Source organism: Nannobrachium achirus, assembly GCF_963921795.1.
Source record: "Nannobrachium achirus genome assembly, chromosome: 21".
Classification (NCBI taxonomy): Eukaryota; Metazoa; Chordata; class Actinopteri; order Myctophiformes; family Myctophidae; genus Nannobrachium; species Nannobrachium achirus.
This window is the reverse complement of record NC_137828.1, coordinates 33,451,709-33,477,561: the sequence shown is the minus strand read 5'-3', so window position 1 is coordinate 33,477,561 and position 25,853 is coordinate 33,451,709. Positions and strand designations below refer to the sequence as shown.

Sequence of the window (25,853 nt, the reverse complement as noted above, 5' to 3'; positions counted from 1 at the left end):
AGCCACCTTTACAACAAGGTATTTTGTCTTGGAACGAACACAGCTAGGGCTGTCACGATTATGACATTTTACAGGACGATTAATTGTCACTCAAATAATTACGAATAATTGTCTTTTTCTCGTTTACAACTACATTTCTGTTTGGCTTTTAGGCTTTGAAGTTGCACATAGATATGACACATAACCTAAATATACAAAGAAACGACCGACATATTTGACAAATTTATACTTAAAAAGAACATTGATAGTGGAAATAGCCGAGCTTGTAGATCGCGACGCGTTGTGAGCTTGTAGATCTGCTATTTCCACTATTTTAGAAAATGTTTGAAAATATGAAAATGTTTCAACAAGTAAACGATTATGACGATTATATCAAATAATTGCGATTAGACGATTATATAATAACTGTGACAGGCCTAAACACAGCTAAAAGGGAAACACGTGGGCAGTGCACGCCAAACACCTGCCAGCAGGTGTGCGCTGGCATGTGTTGAACCAGCACAGCTGTGCCAGTCACAGGTGTGTGAGCATGGGTCCTGCAACTTTGACAGAGATTCGTCTGTGGTACCGTTGTGCAATCTTGCCAGTAAATCTCTTGGAAGAAAGCCTATGGTTCCTCAGTAAAACAAGGGTGTGGAACGCGTCTTCTTGGGACGTTGTCTCCCTGGAACGGCCACTTTGCAGACTGTCTTTGACTTCACCAGTCTCTCGGAAATTGGAACTTGGACCTAAGTTTGGAAATCGTACCAGGGCTGACACCTAATAATGCTGCCACTTAACCCTGGGGTACAGTTAACGGAACATCAGCTTCCACTTGCCCCATTGCATAGGGCTATTATTGGGGGCAGGGTTTCTGCTTGAAGCATACACAAACTCAACAATGTTGCAGGACTCATGGTCAGGTGCCAGTCACACACCTGTGAATGGCACACACCCACATGTTTATCTGTGTTGCTTATTCCACAATCTATTCATACAAGTTGTTACATCTCATTGTAAAGGTGACTGATCAACGATAACTTTCAGGGCGATTTCATGAACAATAGAAGCATTGACAGCTATTGAAACTATGGGATGCAATCTGTCACTCGCCCTTGGAAAGTTTTGTTTTTAAGGTAGATGAGGAGACTATTATCAAGCTAACGCTAGCTGGCCAACTGCCGTTACCTCAGGTAGGCTACAACCATCTCACCTCAGTCAGATTATGGTTAATCTGACTCATCCTATTGAATGCACCTTTCAGCACTCAGATCTCTCTGCACCTCTGTGTGGGCTGGATTCAGAGCCGTTTCTGGGTCCATGTGGGCCCTAAGCATGATTCTGCTATGAAAAAATAATAGGCCTAATATTTTTATCGTTTTTTAATCCATTTTATAATGGATATATATATATATATATATATATATATATATATATATATATATATATAAATGAATAAATAAAAAACGACAACAACAGGCAACGTATTTTGGCTATGTTTGATTTGTTCTTTTCTTATTTAAAGTTGTACCATGTAACTTTTTTTATAAAACAAATCTTAAAATTGTCCTATCTGTTAAATCGCTAAAGTTTTAGAACACCCACTCCGTTATTTTCAGCTTCTGAAGCCTTCTCTTTATATGTTTTCTATGATCCTGGCCGTGGACCGGATTTCGCGCCAAAATGACGTAATCTGCATCATCTGTATACGTTGTGTATACGTTGCCCAATCACATCGCCGATCATGCACACATGGTACACTACCGGCCAATCACAGCGCATCTTGAAGTGGGGTCGCCATATTTGTAGTCGCCCGTGTGTCTCTTTACTCAAAAGGTAATCTCGCCTACCAGGCAGGGTGAAGTAGTCCGTTTCTCCGGAATGCCTGAACGCACAGGAACCAGGGACCCCTCTAAAGATAGCTCTCGGCGTTGTGGAGGCAGACGGGGGGGTGTGAAGGTACGAAAAACGGGCGAAAGACGCGAACGCGACCGCGGTTTGCTATAGGGCTACTGACCACTAGTTGAGCATCTTACACAGTATAGCTTTAAATAAAAAAATGAAAACTTGAAAAGGGGTGCTGGAACACCTGCAGCACCCCTAGTTCCCACGCTGTGGCAGAGTCCTGCACAGTGGCTCCGGCCATCACATTCACTTTCACTTTCAGCGGTGTGGGGATGCGCGGAAGCAAAGAAAGTCACCACAGTTTGATTTGATCATTGCTTAGTCAATTATGAAGGGATTTCTAAAATTAAAACGTCTCCATATTGCTTGGGAAGTTTGGCCTTTGCGATTCGCTAATCGCGAGATTTCACATCGCGATTTCGGTTTGAAAACGATTAACCATGCAGCACTAGTTCTTTTCTGCTGAGGAGGGGGCGGTGGGGGCCTTTTTGGTCGGTGGGATGGCTGGATTGCACTGTACGTTCTGGTGCTACAGAACGTAGCCTATCTACCATGCATCAGCGTGGAATCTCACATAATTATCGGCATAGATAGTGAAGGGCACTTAAAAATATAACTTGACCACAAGTTTTACATGTTTAGCTGACTGTCTAGATTAAGTAATAAATATATACTTCTACCCTTTTCTTGACTTTCATTTCAGTATGGTATGCAAATAAACGACTAAACTTGCATGCTCTAGGTTATCCATCACAGTGAACTTTATGTCACCTTTATTTTACGTCAATGTTATTGACTTTGTCCATTGACTTGTAGACATTCTGCTAAACATGCAATAACACTGGTATTTTCCTTTAAAAGTCAAATTATGTTGTCAGTATCAATCTCATGTTACTGTAATAATTAAACTTTTGGGCTAATATTGAGCGGAAAAATCTATTCTTAATTTTTTCTAAAATCGTTCAGCCCCTAATGAGAAGGCTTCAGGGCCATCTCATGAACCTAATAAGCCTGATGAGAGACATTGTGAGCTTGTAGATCGGCCATTAAAGAAAATAACGTTTGATTTCTTTTAGCCTATGACATGCCTAAAATATGGATTGGTGAAAGTAGTTACTGAAGCACATCATCAAGGGGACCAGGGGAGCCCTCTACCTTTCTCGCTTCTTTATCTCATCTGAAAAATCTTTTAAAAAGCTACACAAAATAAAAATAGAATAGAAAATAAAAATAGAAAGTACAAAATGTATATGCAGTAAATATGCAAAGAATGCAATGGTGCCTGGTTGCTAGCGATCACTCTAGCAACAGAACAAAAGCCCAGTAGGTATGTTTGTTTTGTGTATTACTACTAGTATACACACGCACCGACAGACAATACGGCTGGCTCCAGTGTAAGTGACACTGCACAGAGCCCTACCTTGGATTTCCTTTCGACCTTAGATTTAAATGCCATCAGTTACACTATTAATCTGAACTGTGTCTCTGCTCTGAATATAAACCTCTTACAAAAAGAGACATGACAAGATGAGAGCCCCCTCTGAGGAGAGGCATGTCCAAGTTCATGTCCTCATGAGATCCGGAAAACTCTCCATAAAAGACATACATTTATCCCTTACTGCCTCAGCCTGCGAGTCGACAAAGACCAAACTCTGGGGCAGTAAGTGAAAAATGATTAATTATTCAAAGGAGTAATGCCTTTTTAATCACCACCATCATGTGCACCGCAATCTGATGGCAGTTAATGGAGTTGGCTTTCAACATGGGTGGATATATCAGTTCAGTAAATCAGATGCGTACTTGGGCACAATTGCGCATCCCTCCCTGCATCTACTCAATAAATAAATGAGTTGAATGATATGTAGTGAGAACCCTGCTCGTATCTCCAAGCTTCAAATGTGTAAACTAAAGCCCTACTTCTTGATAAATAAGTGTTGCAACGCCTCCCGATGCGGGCTATTTTCACCATTTTAAATTGTTTTTAAAATAATAAAAAATTGAAGGTTTTGTACAAACAAGATTTCCACCCGACAACAATATGCTTCGTTCGCACTTGCGGCGACAAAACGACAGGCTACAAGTCTTTTACAATGGAAGCCAATTATGACACGAAGCTACAAACTGACGCCCAACACTTGTCGCTGCATGACGGGCAGCGCTCCAATGACGCAGTGAAGCGTCAATCAATGACATGTTTTTGTTTCCCCAGTTCCACTCCCCTTCCCTCTCCCCACAATTCCTGCTCTGTTCCGTAAAAGGAAGATAAACTCCTTCTTGCCGTTCCCTGTGCTATTTAAACCTTAACCTACCCTTTTCATTTACGCAGTGGTGCTTGAGCAACTCTTTTAATGGCGACTTGGCAGCAACGTACAGTAGCTGGCTGCGTTTGGGACGTTTTGTAGCTTTTGTCGCCGTTAGTGTGAACGCATCGATACCTGTTGGTCCAAGCAGCAGGGTCAGGAAAAGTATATAGGAGGACAAAATGAAAAGCAATACAGAGAGCGACACATACACAGTGGATAAATAAAAATCACACCCGTGTGAACTGAGCGGTGGTTGTGTGTGTGTGTGTGTGTGTGTGTGTGTGTGTGTGTGTGTGCGTGCGTGCGTGTGTGTGTGCGTGTGTGTGTGTGTGAGAGAGAGAGAGAGAGAATATTGCAGTTGATGCTCAGACTAGACTCAAGAGCACCCTCTCTGGTCACTGAGTGGTAGTTCAGGCTACATACACACATACATACACGGATACATACACGGATACACACACGGCCATGCTATGGAGCGGTCTACCACCGCTCAAAAATAACAAAAGCAAATAAAGCAAAATAAATCAGCAAGATAAATGGTTCTTTCTCCCCGCACAGAAGTCGAGGCGTTTGGTGTTATGATGCACTCTGAGGCACTCTAAAGCCTCATGTATGCTTCTACAACAATAATGTCTATTTTCAAATGAAAAATAAATGTATTGACATTTTCTTTCTGTGACACATCGTACAACATGTTGTTCCTGCGAGGCATAACCAACCATGGAAACAGCGACAGCACACAGTATTGCTCCTCAGCCATTACATAAGGCAGAGTACAACGCAGCACAATCTAGAGCAGAGTGGGAACAGTGTAGCTTAGCAGAAGCCTGCATTAAGTGAATGGAGATCTAGCCACCATGCTACAGTACCTTGAGTCTGGCTCCCTACTGGCCTGCAGTGGCCTACTTAAAAGCTAATGGTAGGGGCCTGTGTGCTCAAATGGCTGAAATCAAAGCCACGGTGTCTGGGCTGAGAGGAAGGAGACTCGGAAGGGTGGAAAAACACACAGACTCACTTTCGTGACAGTGACTTGAAAGCGAGTGGCTTTCAACAGCCCATGTAACGTATGGATTCATTGGTTAAACAAAGGGCTGGCAGCAATACAGAGACACAGATAAACAACAGGGGTGTGTTTGGGTGTGTGTCAAGCTTTGTCCTCACATTACACTACACTCTTTTTGAGAGCTGTAAGGGGCGTCTTTATGCTGTGGTACGGTTCTGTCCCCTGGAATTACACTAGAGTGTCTCTACTACAGCAGAGGTTACACGCCTTATTAATGACAACAGAAACGGGCCATTAAACTATCGTAGCCGAGCCGCGCTCTCCGTCCTCATTGGCTGTCTCCTGGTCTTCCAGCGCAAGTTACCATGGGGATCCCGAAGCCGATTGGCTGCACTTGTCCCTTTAGGTTGAAAGTGATTGGTTGCCTCCCTCTCCTTGACATGGCAATAACGGTGGGGTCACCGTTCATTGAGAGAAATAAGGGAGACACTGGATGTACATGGCACGTCTCAATGACACCAATACAGACGGTTGTGCCGGACAGCCAGGCCGTTGCTGTTGCTGGGGGACCCAGTCCCTGCATGAGCAGACCCGGTGTTAGAAAACTTGGTTCTCAAACTCAAGGACCGCCAAATATGGATTTGGCCGGACACCCCACCATCTGAAAAGATTTTGTACCAGGGACCCTCAAACCTTCAAAACACATTCAAACACATTCCAAACTGTTCATTTCTTCCTAAATCAAAATAATAAAATAGCCGATCTAAAAGATCACAACACGTCACGATTTTCAAATAGCCAATGTACATAGGGTTTAAGTGGTTGAACCGATTTTGAAGCTCAACTCATCAACACATTTTGCTGGGGGCTCCCTATAAAATTCTCAGAGAATGCCCCAAATTCCTGGTCTACTCTGAACAGCCGGATGCTGCATTTAGCATGGTATACTGTAGGGTGCCGTGTCATTGAATTAATTATCTACATCAGGACAGCAAAGCTCAACCATCCCTGGCCAAGGGTCAGTAATGTATAGAGCTACACTGCTCTTGTCACTGTGTACAGTATATACACAGGGATCATATGCTCACAAAGCAAAGCCTGCCCATTTAGTAGAAAGTGAAAGTTGGGTCCAGTTCCAGTCTGCACATAAGAAGCACACACATCTATTCCTGAGATCCTGTTGTGTCATGTGATTAACCCATTTAGGCCTAGAATTAGAAGGATTCAAAAGACACTTATAGAATCGGGTCAAAATTCTAATGTTCACGACTTTTCAAAAATAGCAGATCTACGAGCTCGCAGCGCGGCACTCGGTGCCGCGCTGTGAGCTTGTATATCTGCTATTTTTCAATAGTTAAAGCATAAAATAATGATACACAAAATGTGTACCCGTTCTAAATGTGATTAATAATGAAAAGAACGTGATTCATAGCAGTTGATTTCACACGGACGGAGAACACACAAGCACGCACATACACACATACACACAGGCGTTTATGATGGCAATCAAGCTTTAATTCCAAAACAAAGTAGTAAATTCCCACACATACTGATCACCCCTGCAGCAATGTATTAAAATTAAAAAGAAGGAAGACACAAGGAGGTACTTTCTCAAGTTTTATGCAGACTTTCACACAACATTACTGCTGTGCTGTTTACTACATATTGATGACACCCCCCCGTGGTTATTCTTGTTTAGGCCTATACGTCACAATTAACAAACAGTGGAGCTGATGATGATTACAATGACAACAGTGTTTATGCTTTGAATGTGATCAAGTCTCTGTGCTCTACCCAATTGCTCTCTGTAGGACAAAATGCCCATTCATTACACAACCGTTGCCATAACAAACCAAAATACAAACAAAATATAAAATAACAACAAACCAATTTTCACCTTACCATTGATTGCCATTTGCAATCTTCATGACTTTTGCTTTCACTTCACCAGGGATTTCTGCATTCTTAAATGGCCAGGGTGTCCATTTCGTGAGGTCATGTACATAGCAGCGTGAGCTGTGATTGTTCTACCTTTTTGGGGTGAGGGTGACTGACAAACATTTCGTCACTGTCGGGCAGAAACCTCGTATCTCCAAGTTTCAGATGTGTAAGTTTTCTCGTAAAGTAAAGCCCTGCTCCATCATACAAGACTGTCGCACAAAACTAGTGAAAATAGCTGATCTACAAAGTGTGCTTGTAGATCGGCTATTTTCAAATGATGAATACAAAACGAACAGTTCTGGACATACAAGGTTTCCACCCGACAACAGCGATTTATACATACATTACGTAGTATGTATGTCTGAATGTACGGATGTATGTCATACATACAATCAAATACTGTTCTAGATAGTAGGGTCTCAAACCAAGGTTCTGTGACCATCCTCTGGCAAGGATGTTTTGATGATTGATTTGACCTCTATGGACCCTTTATAAAAGATTTAGCTCCCAGGTCCCTCGCAAAAATCCCAGGCTTTTGTGCTAGAAGCCGCTAGAGTTGGTGTCCCATTAACTTTACATTACAGGGAAAAAAAGCAAAAAATGTATCTGCTTTAAGTAACATATGAGGGGTCAAATTAGGGGGTTTTCATGATTCTAAATCCATTGCAAACATTTGTTTTGCATAAAAAACATTCATCGGGCTAAAACGGCCCCCACAGAAGTGTGAAAAGTGATGACTCATCACTTTTCATCACTAAACCATAGTCTTGTGGGCCGTTTTTTAGCCCAAGGAATGTTTTTTGTGCAAAACAGATGCTTCTAATGGATTCAGAATCATGAGACACCCCTAGTTTGACCCCTCATATGTTACTTAAAACAGATATTTTTTTTGCTTTTTTTCCCTGTAATGTAAAGTTAATGGGACACCAACTCTAGCGGCTTCTAGCAAAAAAGCCTGGGATTTTTGCGAGGGACCTGGGAGCTAAATCTTTTATAAAGGGTCCATAGAGGTCAAATCAATCATCAAAACATCCTTGCCAGAGGATGGTCACAGAACCTTGGTTTGAGACCCTACTAAGACACTGTGGCTGATGTCCTGAATGCAGCTGTAAAGATATTGCAATGTGTTTTAAGTGCTCACTCTGGCTGTAAAGAGTTGGAGATAGTGAGGGCCAGAGAGCAAAAATCACTTACTGATAGTTTTATAATTACATCAACATTGGGTATATCTGGCCAGTAGCTGATGTAATAACCTTATGGGGTCACGTTACAGTTACCAGCCCGCTGAATGGCTCCAGAGCGGTCAAACCACCCGGGAAGGGCCGACAACAGCCGAGCATAGGGTTAAATCCCATATAGAAGTTGAGAATTACACCTGCCGTGCATGCAGTTTGCCAAGTCGGCTCCGAGTTAGAAGAGGAGAGAAAGGTGGTGGTGGGGCTAATAGGTCAATGAAGCCATAACTTCATTAGTCGTGTGATTGACTGGCACTTTCCGGACAGACTCTGCCATCACTTACAGTTCATCAGGCTGTCAACTCTGGGGTTCATATGGACCGGAAAGCCCTGACATATGGCTCATCAGTCATAATACACTACCTTATGTCAGGCATAGAGACCCTGGAAATCACTGGGTGGGTGGGGGATGTCTAGATTCACATGTGAACAATTGATAAATCCATGCCATATTTTACGCGCACTACTCTCATGCTACCATCTTTCAGAACTCAACTGACCTGAGAGACTAAAGGGCAGCACTAAATCTTTAGCAGCTAATGCCAAATTTCCATATCAGCGACACAAGGGGAACCGTGGAAAGAAGTGTGGTGTCTGTAGCACTAGCGCTGAACTGTCCCCTGTATCAGGACATCACAGGAAGGCGGTATATGGTCTTAGTAATAGTCAAAAACCTCAACCCCCTAGGAAAATGCAAGCAGGGAAGGAAAAGTGCTTATGTAACATATGCCACCAAGAAAATAAAAGCAAGAGTAGCTTTCAGTTGGTGATAACCTAAGCCAATGTCACACAATAATACAGGGATGGCTTTTAACACTTTTGGGTATGATATCAGACAGTGTCTTCCGTGTCTTAGGTCTACTTCTTTTGGGGCGTTTAGTTTTTTTGCTTGTGACAAAAAACTGAATCTTACTGGAAATGAAAGCTGGGAATATATGACAGGAAGAGAGGCAGAAGGCTAGGTGGTGTACTGGTCCAATATCCTCCCATATATAGTTGTTTTGCTGCTTCCAACAGTTATGATGGAGCTTAGGTTTCCACTCGCATTACTGTAGTAAACACCCCTGCCCTGGCCACGCGCACACACACACACACACACACACACACACACACACACACACACACACACACACACACACACACACACACACACACACACACACACACACACACACACACACACACACACACACACACACACACACACACACACACACACACACACAAAGAGGCAGCGGCGGGAACATAGGGGGCGCGTGAGTGCTTGAGCGTACTGTTATGAGAGCCCATTGATTTTTCGCCGACAATTCCACTCAGTCGTTCGCCCCAAACTGGCCAAACTGCATTCCTGGCACTCGGCCGATATCACACGTCGGCTTTGTCCCTTTCGAGGGCGTCACCCAGCGTCATAGCCCGCCTCCACATCCTGGCTGTATGTCTACTCTGTGTGATGTAGCCATGTAGCTCTACAGTATTCTACCCCCACCTCCAAAATAATTAAAAAAAAATCTCAACTGAACTGTTCTTATGCCTCATTCACATAGGGAGCAGCAAAGCTAAAGTTTTGCTTGCTTGGTCAATGTTATCTCAATGGAAACCAGCTTTAAAGATACAGGAGATACACAGAACCAAGCTTTGAAAGCTTTAAAGCTGGTTTCCATTGAGATAACATTGACCAAGCAAGCTAAACTTTAGCTTTGCTGCTCCCTATGTGAATGAGGCATTATAGTATTTTATCATGCCAGTAAAGCTCCTTTGAATTACATATAATTGATGTAGCCTAAAGCCTATTTGATTGATTGAAGGCTTTATTAGAAGTTTGCATAGGAAAATGTACAGTTTCATGACGGTACAGTTCACTGGTACAAGGTCTACTAAAATGAGATCCTGAAAAGACTAAGCTTATTTCAACAGGAAACCATTAAAGTATATCATATAACATTGAATGACACAGACGAATAGAACACAGTACTATGCAGTAGATATGTAAAGAAAAGAAAATGAGAGAGAAAAAATATATAATAAAAGAGAAAACAGTAAGTCTAAACAATCAGTAAGTATATACAAAGAAGGGGAAGGGGAAATTAAGTCACCCAGTTAAGGTTACAGGACAGTAAGAAAAATAAAAAGGACTGTTGTGTACAGCCGAGTGTCGAGAACAGTTTGAAAAAAAAAAAAAACACAACACAACAAAGAATAGTAGTGCTTAACGTTTCTATAATGGATTGCAATTTTAAGTGACTTTTCTAAGCATATTGCAAACTCAAAGAACTTACAATGGTCCATTCATCCAAACATTAGGAACTACTTATCAACACAGTGCCAAAAAAATATAAATACACAAATATACAGTAGGTCTATACAGTATAGACCTAAAGCCTAGCTTTTCCTTTTTGTAGGCTTTTTATGTTATACCAATACTTTTGGACTCAAGTAAGCATGCCAGCATTTTTAATTCAGGACTTATATTTGTAACAGAGTATTTCTATATTGTAGTGATAGGCCTACTAACTAAAGTGATACTAAATAAAACTTTTTCCCCCCACTGATCAGCAAAGCAAACTAGCGTCCTCCACAATTAAAATAGACAAAGATCTTGGGAAAAAAAGGTCTGTTTCTGCTTGTAGCATGTTAATGTAGGTGCAATATCATGCATTAATTACTGTGTTAAGATGTTGAAACACACTGATTGCTGAAAAGTCATGATTGCTCGTGTGTCATAAAAAATTCCTACAGTGCATTCATTTTATGACATCGTTATCGTACCACTGTACTATTGGCAAACTGTAAATAAAGTACTCAATGATGGGAAAAAAAATGCCTTTTCTTTTGCTGACATGAAATGGGATATTTTGATACCAATACGTTTGTACATTTACAGTTACTCAAGTATAGGCCTGTCTGCATTTTTAATTCAGGCTGCTCTGTTTCATTGGTTTTCAATTAAATTCAAAGGAGCTTTATTGGCATGATACCAAAGTGTCACAAAACTGCTGAAAATGGGGAACATATTAGCGTTGTGGGTTTTCAGTGCCCTCTAGTGGCCAAACATAGCAATGGTCATTATTATCATTTTGTCTAAGCGGCTGGCCGAGCAGGCGGGCGGGGGCGGGGGCGGGGGGGGGAGGGGGGGGCGGGGTCAAAAACGAGCACCCATTTGAATATTGAAACGTCACCGCCCCTGCAAAGAGGACAGTAACCACACTTCTCTGTTTGCGTGCTGACGGGTGAGCCCTGCCTGTGTGAACTCAGCATTTCTCAGTTCATTACAGCGTTTCATCTCCATCAGGGCTCATGCGTTCGGCTGACTCAAGGGGTGCAAATGATGGGTTAGATTATTATGGCAACGTAGCGGCCATGCCACCGCCTGAGCCACATAGCCTCAGAGTGGTGTCGTCAACTTTCCAATACCTCAGTGCCAGGGCTCACCTCGCGAAGTGAGTTCAACAAAACAAACGGTAGGTGCTTGTCATAGCTGAAAGACATTTTTAACATTCTTTTGGAACAATTCCAACTCAGTGATGTTGTTGGGTACCCGTCCTGCATCTCTGACGCATTTATATCCGAAAGGACGCACTATTGATGCTTCCAGGGACACACCCCATTTTTTACCTGATAATGCCATCTGATAACGCCATTGTTTCAAGTTAAAACCATTCAACTAATCTTTTCCTAAATGTCTCATCATGGGAAGACGCTCAAGAAAATTCTACTCTGGCACGAGCAGGCATGTGCATGAGACAAGCACGACCTGTCAGATTGCCAGCGTCTCGCTACCTGTCTGCTCGCCTCTAGTATAACATTAATTATACGCCTCTCGCCTCAAAGACCTTTATGCAGCAAGCAGCTCACCAAAGCCTTAGCAATAGTGAAGTTTGTTTGACATTAGTGATTTTCCATAAACATTATAGACATCGTGGCAAGTTAGTGATGTAGTACGAGAGTAGGGTTTTGACTTTAGGTTGTCAGAATGTTCACTGTTCCGACACACCTGTCCCTATAGGTGTGCAAAAGGACTTTTTTCTTCTATGGTTGTCAGACTTAAAAAATGTACCCATTTAGGCCTGAGGCCGATTCTAAAAACGCCTTCTGACCTAAGTTTTCTGAAAAACTTTAATTATTATTCAAAAAATTACAAAAATAAATATGTTGCTAGATCACGCTCACAATGGTTGCATCTGCGACGCGACGTGAGCTTGTATGTCTGCTGTTCTCCGGATATGTCCCACACAATTCTACTGTAAATTCTCGCGGAAACAGGTGGATAATATTTGTATATTACAATGACGAAGTACACACGAGTAATATGTTATTAACCGTTAGTAACCTAACAGTATTTGACAAAAAGGAAATGAGAAAGTAAAAGGGATGGGTAAGAGGAAGAGAAATGAAATGAAAAGGAGAAAAATGCAAGATTGAGGTTTTTATGATTAACATGTTAGAATAAAATAATGGCATCTCCCAAGTGATGACAGGGCACCTACAAAACCGGTATGGGATTGGCAAGGCAAGGGAAAGTCAACTTTATGGTAGCCAAAGTTGACTGTGGTATGGTCAAGTAATTCTGAAATATTACAACATAGTGACAATGTTGCCAAACATGATCTGCTTTATCCAACTGGCTAGGCAGGGACAGAACCACAACCACAGCAAGCTTAAGAAAGACTAAACAATGAGGCAGGACAGCCCAACAGATAAAAAAAAACAGCCTAAAGTTTGAAAAATCAATTGACTTTGAGATCCCAGTGTAGTTGAGTGTAGGTGATTGGAGGTGTGTGTGGTTGCTCATATCTTATGTGACACAGGAGCAGACTCTCCTGGCCTGAGCTGGAGCCACACAGTCTGGCTAGGAGGAATGCAAAGACAACGGGGGAGGGCTGCGGCTCAAAGTGCATCCAGACAGAGTTTCTCTCTGTAGTGCACGCGGCGCATAAACCACTGTATGACAGCGCCACAGAAAACACTTCAAAAGCACTGCAAACAAAAAGCTTGTACCTTCACCTGTGACTAATGTCATGGTATTAGGCTGTACACCTGTCGGAGGACAGACAGAGACAGACAGACAGACAGCGGCTGGCTAATTCATTTGTCATGTGTTCAGTTGCAGCCGTTGGGGACGTTGTGCAGGTTTGCCTGTGCATGGGCAGAGGCTCCGTGCTGAGGTCCCGATCTTTTTGCTAATTCATCTGTATCTCTGTTGCAATAAACATCCAACAAACAAATTACAACATTGAGGGTGACCTGCTTCTTTAAGAGGACATTATGCTTTTAACTGCCTCTATTGTAGCTCCGGTTTTGTCCCGTGGAACTTAATCAATAGATTACAGCATTAAGATTGACAGGGTCAAGGCTTTGCAGAGGCACTTCATATCACCTATCCAACAGCGAATTGTACCGGCAGGAAGTAATTGACAGATGATAATATAGTAGTGTCTGTGTCTTCATTGTCTCATTATTACTCTCCTGTTGATAATCATGCATCTGTGTCAAGACAGTTCTGCTGATATTGTTGAAAGAACAACACACAAAAGGCAAGCAAGGCTGTGTGCGGTACCTGAAGGAGGGGCAGGGAGAGAGGGTTATTAAACACTGAATCACCAATTCCTGTCATATTATTATTAAAAAAAGTAAAAAAAAAAGACCAATGCATATCCCACCAATCTCTGCCAGCGGTTGACTGCCAGGGGGGGGGGGGGGGGGGGGCTAGTGCCAGTGTGCCATTCCAGTAATCATGTGGGTTAGCAGGGCTTTGGTTGTATGAGGCACACCCAGTGCTTACGGGGCCCCAGAGAGTGCCAGGCATGACTGAGCATTACACTGCTACGTTTACATCAAAAGCCAGTGGGGAAGTGTTTGAAGTCTCGTGCACTGTAATAATGAAAGCCCTTACAGTGGGTGCCAAACCACTCCAAAACAGCTTGAGGAGGGCACTGAACAATGTCTGCTTGGTTCCTGGGCTGTCCTTACACAGCAGAGGAAAAAGAGAGAAAACCAGGACTGTTGAGAGAGACAGAAATAAAGAGTAAACTGTTACTGAATACTATTGCTGCTGTGCTGCTGGTCGATTGCATCACTGGACATTGAAACCCTCCCCCAACCACTCCTGAAAGCAGTGACTGAAGGGGGGTGGAGTGGGGGGGGGGGAATCATTCTCAATTTACAGCTCAATATCTGCCGGGGTGGGAGAGTTGCCGGGAGAGCCAAGACACATACAGAGGCATGTTGGGATTGTGTCAGATGGTATTAAAGACAAACACGTGTAATTAAAAACATTATTGATTTCAACACGGGCAGCAGGAGTGAACCCTCCGGCCCTGCCGACAACTGTGTTACCTCGAAACAGATGTTCTGCCATTGGCTCTCTGGGTCTGCGCTCCAACGCAGCTGGAGGGACGGGTCAACGAGAAGAACTTACGGACACGTAGGTCTCGCAACACTAAGGGATCAGATCAATGTGGGGACACAAGCAAATGGGAACGAGAGAGCTTAAACTGTACGTGGAGAGAGAGGGCAAGAGAGAGAGACAGCGACACAGAGGAGGAGGGGAAAACAAAAGATAATAAGCAGGTCAGGAGTCGAAGCATGTCTGTCTTTATTCCTGTGCCATATATGGTTCAGCCTCATTCTTTATGCAAAGGGGGTGGGGTAGAGAGCTGAAGCAAGCTGGTTTCAGACTGCATGACATGCAGCCAACAGAGCCAACTCCGGCATGCATACACACACAGACCCTTTGCATTAGTCCTTGGACTGCCACGCCGTTCCACTCAAGAGCTTCTCCACTCCAGAATCAGTGCAAGGTATTGGCTCTAAAGTGCCAAATTGCAACCAAGAGCGAGTCCCCCACCCTCCCACCCCCCCCACCTACCGAAAGCTGATCATGCTCATGAATCTTTAACACTAGGAGTCACTTCAGAATGTGGCAGAAAGAGGAGAGTGAGGGCAGTGTGCATAATAAAGACGCTAAGTTGAGGAGTATGGAGCGAGAGGAGGTACAGTGGGCTGAACACTGGCTGTGGGAGGAACACAGTGGAGGGACATCAGCACTGGGACGGGGGCAGTGAAGGGACAGATAATTGATTTATTGCCACAAATGAGCACAACAGTCCAGCCTCTAATTAATCTGAGGCTCGGAGCGAGATGCAGTATTCAGAACCAGATTATTGTATACGGTTAAATAACGTGTGCTTTGATTGTAAATCTGTTACCTTTGTATCAGTTACTTCTGTACGTAATCTACAACTGATACATGTGCGCACAGTACCTGATACAGATAGACAGTGGGACACTTGAAAAGTGCATTTCGACAAATGCAAGCCTCTTATTTCACAACAGCTGCTGCATTATGAGACAACGGTGTCTGTTGGCAGAACTCCAGGCAGCGTACATCAGCGTTTAACGTGTTCAAGCTAGCAAGCAATACAGTCGCACAGAAAGCAGGGGAGACTTGAAGTTTCCTTGAGACTTGAAGAGGCTCCTTTTCATACGTGACAGATAATGACAACACAATGACAGGACTTTCAGATTACTTCTATAAAAACCAAACTGTTGGATCTGGACATTTATTGGTTGACTGGAAAGATGAGCAGGAGAGGGGAAGAAGAACAGTTATGCAGGCCATCTCCCTGCAGCAGCTGCGCTCGTCATAGTGGCCAGAAAGGGAGATAAAGAAAGATGCTCACACTCACAGTGTCGCTCATCAAATGGAGGAGCAACTCTGCTCAGATATCACAGCCAACATCACCCCTTTCTGCACTCAAACTACACAAATACAGCTGATAAAACACCTTACTTTCTCCAAATCAATGAGCCAAGATGGAAGGACACCACACATGCAAAGAAAAGCAAAACACCAACTGCAGTAGGGGTATGCCTGTGGCTGGTTCCAATGAGCATAAGCTCAAATGAGTATCCCTTTAATGAACAGGGAGAAGCCTTTAACGCGGCTGTTCGTGTCCCTCACTGTAGTGTTGGGAGGAGGTTATATGGGCCTGGGCTGCAAGGCATTATTACATAAGCAGAAAGATGGCCGTGACTGCACTTCTCACCTTGGCTTCAGTCCAGGGGATCCCTCAGGGCATAGCTGCAGGAGTACAACACTGGGAAACCTTTCAGAATCATCCACGCCACCCTGCTGAAGAACTGTAAAGAATAAAGAAAAGAAAATACAATAAGGAAGGATGTACAGTATATTACTCAGTATTTCAGAACCGGCACAACTCAGCAATGTGGTCCAGTTAAGGTAGAAATGGTCCGAGTAGTAGAGGTGTGCTAAAAAAGTTGGTGCTGCTCAAAGACCTGTGATTGTCCTGCATGATAGTACATCATACAGTTCGGATATGCAACGTGACAATCAAACTATTGCAATATTAAAGCATTGAAAAAGTAAGAAATCATCCGTTTGAGAAATAAGTAGGGTGCAAAACTGACATTCACAGTCACACTGAAAATATTAAATGACACTAGCGATGAGTTTGTAAATTGCTCCACAGCTAGTCGTTAAAGCCGGGGACCCAGTCACCCAAAATGTGAGATGACCTGTGATGTCTTGCCGTACTTTCTATTTCTGTTTTATCTATTAGTTTGGTCATTAAGGTCCACAGAATGAGAAGCCTGCTCTGCCGGAAACATCGCGGAAAAGACATTTGTATATTCACTGTCCCATTGACTCCACTATACAGGAAAAGAAAAATATATTAAGAAAAAGGAAAGTTTGCTTTAAATAGCATGTGAGGGGTCAAACTAGGGGTTTTTCATGATTTCTGAATCCATTGCAAGCATTTGCTTTGCATTAAAAACATTCCTTGGGCTAAGAATGGCCCCACAAAAGTTGACAAACTGTGAAAAGTGATGAGTCATCGCTTTTTTTTTGGATGAGGCATCACTTTTCACAGTTAATAGGGCCATTTGTAGCCCAAGGAATGTTTTTCATGCAAAACAAATGCTTGCAATGGATTCAGAATCATGAAAAAACCCTCACATGCTACTTAAAGCAGATTTTTCCCTTTTTTAAATATTTTTCTTTTCCTGTATAGTAGAGTCAATGGGACAGTGAATATACAAATGGCCATAACTTTTTTTCGTGATGTTTCCAGCAGAACAGGCCTCTCATTCTGTGGACCTTAATGACCAAACTAATAGATAAAACCGAAATAAAAAGTACAGCAAGACATCACAGGTTCAGCTTTTGGGCTAGTGGGTCCCCGACTATTAGCAGACTAATAACAGATTTACAGCCTTGAAGTATTCCATTATGATGCAGTCAGGGCTCCAGACTAACTTTTTCACAGGTAGCACTGGTGCCACCTACATTTTCATTAGGTAGCACCACCAGAAATTAGGTAGCACCATCTTTTTCTTTGTATAGCGTATTAGCGTGGTATTAATACATAGCTTTATTATGCTGATGACAGTTGTTGTCGATATAATGTTGTTGAATACCCTGATAACAATATGTCTCAGTAAAAAAAGCTGTAGCCTAGTTTTTATGTATTTTTGCTTCAAGTTAATATTTGCAAACTAAAGACATTAATTCAAGAAAGATTTACGAATATCTAGGCTAACAAAGGCAATATAGAACTATGACTTTAAACGTGCACAACGTAGACTAAATGCAATAGGCTTGCTTTCATGCAGGATGGAAAAATAAAATTGTCCTTATGGTTTTGGAGTGAGATACAGTGGGAAGTAAGCTGCTTGATCAACAGAAAACGTTCACTTGGACGCACGCACACACACACACACACACACACACACACACACACACACACACACACACACACACACACACACACACACACACACACACACACACACACACACACACACACACACACACACACACACACACACACACACACACACACACACACACACGCAACAACAAAGACAGAAAAGTTAACAGGTGCCGTTAATTTGAGCTAATTGTCTGTCTATGAAGTGAAAAGCGCATTTTGGGCACTGAGGAACTTAACGACCCACAGCTGTTTTCGCACGTAACAGTAGGTTAATGTAACCAACGGTGGAAACATCCACGAGCGATTGCTAATCTAATAGCAAACAAACAACCCATTATCCAGTTAGAGATGACAACAGAAAAAGCATGGTTATACAAAGAAAGGTTAGTATTATGTGATATCTATCCATTCCAAGGTGAGCGAGAGAGAGAGAGAATCTGTCTGTGTGTGTGACTCGACCACCGGACTGACCGACGCTAGTGTGCATTGTGTGAGTGTGTGTGTGTGTGTGTGTGTAGGCCTATGTATGTGAGTGAAAGAGAGAGAGAGAGAAGGGGAGGGGTGGAGCAGGCAGGCAGTCAGGGAGAGAGAGACGGAGCGAGAGAGAGAGAAGAGGCGTCAGGCGATCCTCGATTGAGGATTGTCTTTTTTTCTTTCTTTTTTTTTAGTCGCACGTGCGCGACCTGGTTAAAATTTAACTCGCACTTTATGAAATTAAGTCGCATATGCGACTTAATAGCTCGCACCCTGGAGCCCTGGATGCAGTGCACATCATTAGCATTAGTTTAACGTAGAGCTCTAAGTGAAGTGTCTACAGGGTCCATCTCCTGGGAGACCTTGCAAACTTATTACATCCTGGAATACACAGCTTTTTAATTATGACACACAATTAAGACAGGATAAAGGGGTTTCAATTTAACTCATCTTGTTCAGATAATTAGGAAAGGCAACTACTTGTTCAAAGAAAAGGAATGTCATTGTGACTAGGGGGGCCGTCACTAATAAATGCATGTCAACGTCACCGGTAACACCGCACAGCCCACTTTAATTACTTTCATGAATATATTGTCAACCAGGTGTCCTACTCGACATGCCTGCCTGGCAATGATCCAGAAACAGAAGCCAAACCACGCTGCATGCTAATTTCCAAACTGAAGAGGTACTACGCGCAAACCACGGTATACAAATACATAGAGAAGATAAAACAAGCCAGCCGCACACCATAATGTCCTTTTCACAAGTGTATTTTCCTCACCGAGACCAACAATGGACATTTTGCAGTTCAAACAGCCTTCATCAGCATTGTTGAAGACGCAAACGGTAAATAATTATATATATTAATTAATTGAGAGAACATCGTCCACAGGTTGTTGTGTGAAGTAAATAAAAACACTCACGCTCATGGAAGTATAAGCTCGTAGCACTGAGTTCAATGCCATATTAATCAATACGGAACAACTATGTGATCTATTTATCGGCTAAAATGAATAGTTTCTTTACAAACAAGATGTGGCAGTCATGTCTGTAGGAGCTGTTCCAATATCAGTATCGGAAAAGCTGCCGATACTGCTTAAAATGCGGGTAAGGGTATTGCCGAGTATGCCAGTCTATGCCATTTTTATATCATGTAATTTATCATCACATGACACTTCATTTACAGTCATATTTTGAATGCTTCAGTCCGACTGTTTTATACTCTTACTGTACGGTTTACATTATTCTTTTACTAACTGCACATTAACAATTATTAATGGATTTTTTATTTATTCCTAGATCAGTGGTTCTCAATACCATAACTCTGAGTGTACAAATAATATTTGTACACTCTGAGTTACAGACTTGTAAGGGTCCATTAGGAACCCCCTCAAGGAACCCTGAGGGTCCCTGGATCCCAGGATCCATTGAGAACCACTGTCCTAGATTTGTTGAAATTACACACACTGATATCGGATCGGTACATCTCTACTGTCTGTCTGTTCCCAGCACTGGCCAGCGAAAGCCACACGTGTCCGCTCTGAGGAGTGCTGTGACCAGCCACTATGGCCAGAATAGCTTGCTTACAACATCGGAGATCCAGAGCACAGAGATCTGTGACTACTTGGCATGGCATCCCCGTCAAAAAGGACTCCACCACGGCCAATGCGGTAATGAGGCTGCCAGAGAATCATTTTAGAGGCAGAGCTTGCCCCACACCAAAAGTAGCCAGATAAATGGTAAATGGTGAATGGTGCATTTATATAGCGCTTTTTTATCCAAAGCGCTTTACATAGATTGTGCATTACATTCACCCATTCACGCACACATTCATACACCGGTGGCGGAGGAAACCATGCAAGGCACCAACCTGCTCACCGGGAGCAATTAGGGGTTCAGAGTCTTGCCCAAGGACCCTTCGACATTAACTCAGGGGGAGCCCGGATTCGAACTGGGAACCCTTCGGGAACCCTTCGTGCTCTAATAACGGTTTCTCTACCCCTGAGCTATGCCGCCCCCCAGATGGAAGTAGAGTCAGCCGGCTCTTGTTGTACACTACACACTGTGAAGGTTTCTCTCAAATACCTGCTACCAACTGAGCCAGCAGAGGAATGCGTTCACGTGATGTCATATTATGTGATGACGTAATTGTACACTGAATCCCCTTTTGAACCCTGGCCTGCACAAGTTCACAGCCAAAGAGCCATGCGGAAAGGCTGCATGCAGGGGTGTCGCAAAGAATTCTGGGCCCTGGGTACAAGGATTCACTGCGTGCTTTAACTATTGAAAAATAGCAGGTGCTGCGCTGCGAGCTTTGAAAAATCGTGGAAATGTGTACAAGTCTTTGAATATTTCAAATCCTTCAAAAGGTTTTTGAAAACCCTGTGTTTCTATTGTCAGTGGTGCTCAAAACCTTTCATGTGAAGGACCCCCAAAATGATATGTATTTGGCAACGGACCCCATCTCAAAATATGATGTTCCCAGAAGCAAAATTTTAGTAACAAATGTTCGCTTAAAAAATACATTATATTCAAAGATTTGCACACATTTTCAAAAATAGCAGATCTACAAGCTTGCAGTGCGGGACTCGGTGCCACGCTGTGAGCTTGTATATCTGCTATTTTTCAATAACTAAAGTATAAAATAATTAAGGCCCCTCCACCTTGGGCCCTGGTAACTCAATCCCACTTTTTCCCCCCTTGTGACTCCCCTGGCTGCATGACTGCTTGGAGTGCCGCCGCATGGCACACCGCTCACCCAAACAAACAGGATGTGATGAATGTGTGGGCTTTTCAAAAGATATTTATTGGAATACGTTTTATTAGTTGAATAGCAGAAAATAATTCCCAATGGCAAATAATAATAATAAACTAAAACTATGATTTGTGTTCTGCCTGCCATCACATCTGCTGCGACATTTCAAAACATTGTTTCTCAACTCCGCCTTCCTCTTTGCGACTGCTTACGCTCTCTCTCCACTGCCCCCCCCCCCCGACCCACCCACACACAACCCACCCCTTGGCTCTCAGTTCTCATCCTCTGGAGGAATTTCCTCTGAGCATTAGTGCTCTGTCACATGTTCAGTCTCAGCGTTGCCAGTGACACTCCACACACACACACACACACACACACACACACACACACACACACACACACACACACACACACACACACACACACACACACACACACACACACACACACACACACACACACACACACACACACACACACACACACACACACACACACACACACACACACACACACACACACACACACACACACACACCCCCCCCCCCCGGCTGGTCTGTGGACAGACTGCCGTGGCCCCATTATGGATAAACTATACAGAGACAATTTACCATATTGATTGAAAAGCATAAAATTATCGGGATTCTCATATTTGGGTGTGATTTTGTTATTAAATGTATGGGCAGAGCTATGGAAAAGATCAGTGGATCATAGTGCGTCTAATTTGAAAATCAAATAAGCGGGTACAAACAATGATAACTTAATTTACGTAATTAAATTTAACAGATGAAACTTCACTCTTTACCATTAAGTACTATATGCTTTCGTTAAACCACTTAAGCCAGATTTTCCCAAAAATGTAAAACATTTGCACGGTTTTATTTTGTCATCGTTTATCAAATAGTTGCAGCATTGCAACGCATTGTGAGCAGTTTGTAGATCTGCCATTTTCTTATCAAAAGAACGAGCAGTGACATAGGCAATCAGATGGCGTGATCTCCCTATTCAGATCAACCAAATGCGTCAGCCGAGCTGGTGCGTGATGGTGCGGTAAGTGGCCTCCGATACGAGGGCTTAATTATCTGTAGGCGGACTGGACCTCATCATGTTAGGACCAGCTGGGCCCTGCCAAAGTCACTGTGACCTTAGACCAATGAACAGTGAAGTGAACACATGCAGTTATAAGACCCAAGATCAGAAGCAAGTGTCATATTACAGACACACACACACACACACACACACACACACACACACACACACACACACACACACACACACACACACACACACACACACACACACACACACACACACACACACACACACACACACACACACACACACACACACACACACACACACACACACACACACACACACACACAAGCTGTCCAGGAAAAAACACATTATTTTTGCTAGAACTATGTAGCATAGCAGGCGCAGCAATGTAATAATGGCTCATAAAGAAATACAGATTCATAGTGTAGAGCCTCCAATAGGTTCTACTGGGGGGCAACTGGGTACAGGCTTAAGTCAGACGTGTGCATGTATAAATTCAATGTCCAGAGTAAAGATGTATCATTGGATATGTCAATCCATTTATTAACACGTTCTTCAGATAACATAAACTCACTTGGTCTCATATAGTACAAACATTGAATGCCGCACCAGCCAACACACGGCTATACTGAACACGGTCGAAAACTGTGTGGCTTTCCCCATTGCACTAGCCTGGTTAATAAACCAGACCGCACAACACCACCCCCTGGTGTAGTGTGGTCTGGAGCCTCACAGCCAGTAGCTATGCCCCTCCCGAAAAAGCTTTTGTCCAATGCTAGCTTAGCAACCGGCAGCTTGCCAAGGCTGTTGCCAAGGCAAACCTTGGCAAGCAGGAAGTTATTCTAAGCTAGCATTGGACAACAGCTTTTTGGGAGGGGCATAGCTACTGGCTAATTGAGAATCCATTTCCACCAGCCACCAGAAAGGGTTAGCCAATCAGGGCTGTAGGCTGTGTGGACACAAATTCCCCCCTTCCCTCTATGACAGGCATCAAAGAGGTAGTTGTCTTTGATGTTTCATTGATTACAGAGAACAGTAACCCCCCGGCTCCACCGAGTGCGTCGAGCGTCGCGTCAACGTCAACGTTGGGAACGCTCCCGTTTTAATCAATGAAGGGAGCTCCACTGCCAACGGTAACGTCAACGTCGGACGCTCTGGTGCCGGCGTCCAAACTCAAAAATTGCCCCGGTTCAATTTTTTGACGACGTCCACAACGTCCAGTCATGTATAAATTATGATTAAATGTAATTGCATTGCATATTAAATGTATATAGCTACCGTACGTGCCTTTCTGCTGTTGGATATCCATTCACGTCATTCACAAGGGTGACCAAAATTCCTCGCATATTTTTTATGTAATTACAGTGGTCTTCCCACTTGATATAGGCTAATCACAAGTTCACAACAGGCAACAACTTTCTCAATTCTTCCTCCTAAAAACAGGCCAGCAGTGAGTGACTGAGTCTGACTCTGAACACAGATTTTTAGGCTATACATTATCGTGGCTGCGCTGGACTGGTGTACTGAAAATAGCCAACAGGTTCTCTGAAATAGCCAATCTACAAGCTCAGACACAGTCACAACAGCATGATGACAGATTCATGCACTCGACATGTTGTGAGCTACTGAGCTTGTATATCTGCTATTTTTCCGGCACTTTACACAGCATAAATTATTATAATTAGGCATATAACACTACAGTTGATAATGCGAATATCCTATGATCTTTGATTGAAATATCAACACATTCACGTTCAGTGGAGCCAGTCGGACGGCAACGTGTCTGCGTCAATGACGCCGTCAAGACGCAGAGCAACGCGACGCAGCCAGTGGAGCCCTGGGGTAACGAGCTATTGACACTTGTATGGCTCAATCAATTACTGCAGTTTGCAACCCCTTTGAAGTTCAAAGGGAGCAATTAAGAGCAAGTCACCTTGACATTTTTTTAAAACATTACGTCAATAGGCTTTAGCCCGCCCCCCAGAAAAAGAATCTCTCCCTGAAATTCCAGACTCTCTTCCCAAAATGAAGTGTGTGATCGAGTCTGGTTTATTAACCAGGCAACCATTGCACACCTGCCACACTCACCCACTAACAGGTATAAGTGGGTAACCACCCCCTGTGGTGGTTGTCATGGTGAGTAACAATGCCAATCTACTGTGATTGACATGACGTCATTGAGATTACCAAGGCCACACCATAAATTAAAATTAAATCAAAACAAAATAAACCAAAAGGCCAATTTGGCTCCAACACATAGTGTAATAAAATCTTGAAATGTAATAATCAGCTCATAATGTAATAATAAAACCATGAGTGCATAATGTAATAACGGCTTTTCACATGTAATAATGCATTACACTATGAACCTGATGTAGCCACTCACAAGGTAACAACAGCTCATAATGGAATATTATGAACAAATCTACTGTTCCAAGGTTATTTAATTGATTCGTTATATTGAAACCAGTGACCCATAGAAAACTGTTGCCCCTAGAAGGAGCCGCCTCACAGGAGACCATGCAGAATAAAGCTCAGTTCGTACTTACACGACGGTGTCGCGCGGAAAATATCAGACCTACAAGTAAATTAATAATAATAATTTACTGAAGAAAAAGTCACTAAATGCATACAGAATACTGGACAGACAGACAGACTCCCCTGCAGGAACTCTACTCTCTGGCACCTGGCAGCAGATGTAAAAAATAAATGCAGCACTTTTCTCAACAATATGAGCCGTTATAACATTATGAGTACACATTACATTATGTGTTCATGATCTAAAACATTCATCGAAAAGCTGCCATTACATTCTGCACTCATAGTTCTTTATGCATTATGAACTGATTACTACATTATGTGCTTTCATTACATTTTAGTTATAACATTATGAACCGGTATTACCTTGCGAACCGCTATTACCGTACATGAATAATTACTATTGTACTATTGTACACACAGAAACATACACACACAGCCCTGCCAAGTCTGACACTGAGCTTCACCCCCCCCCCCCAAAAAAATAAAAATAAATAAATAATAACAAATAAAATAAAAATATAATAAGTGTAATAATAATAATAATACGTTAAGGAATGAAAACACAACTTAAATGTATACTCCTTCCACAATGCTTTACAGCAGGGGTCTTCAACAGGGGGTCCTCAGAGTTACTACAGGGGGTCCGCCAAATCCTTGTGTGGTAGGATCACTTTTAAATTAACAACTTGAACCCTCGCGTCCCTATTCTGAGGGAACTTTAGCAAAAAATAGCCGATCTACAAGCTCTCAACGCCTCGCAGCGGTGTGGAGGTAAAAAAGAACAGACCAAGTACATAGTGAAAGGTCAAGTTTACAAAATGGATGATTCAAGTGGTTAAATGTCTGAAAATACACATTAACATGAATCCAACATAGACTGATAACAGTGCTGCTCAAACAAGTCTATCTTATGAAATCGATGAA

At 42.8% G+C, this 25,853-nt stretch overlaps 1 protein-coding gene across 1 annotated transcript in view; it reads right to left on the bottom strand.

Annotated features, from left to right (window-relative positions):
* The window catches only part of ncoa2 (nuclear receptor coactivator 2), a 130,085-nt gene that overhangs the window by 82,397 nt on the left and 21,835 nt on the right, over positions 1-25,853 (bottom strand). Inside the window, exon 2 of the mRNA XM_080752203.1 lies at positions 16,412-16,505. The gene's annotated coding sequence lies outside the window, so the exon portion shown is untranslated. The remainder of the gene's footprint in view (positions 1-16,411; positions 16,506-25,853) is intronic.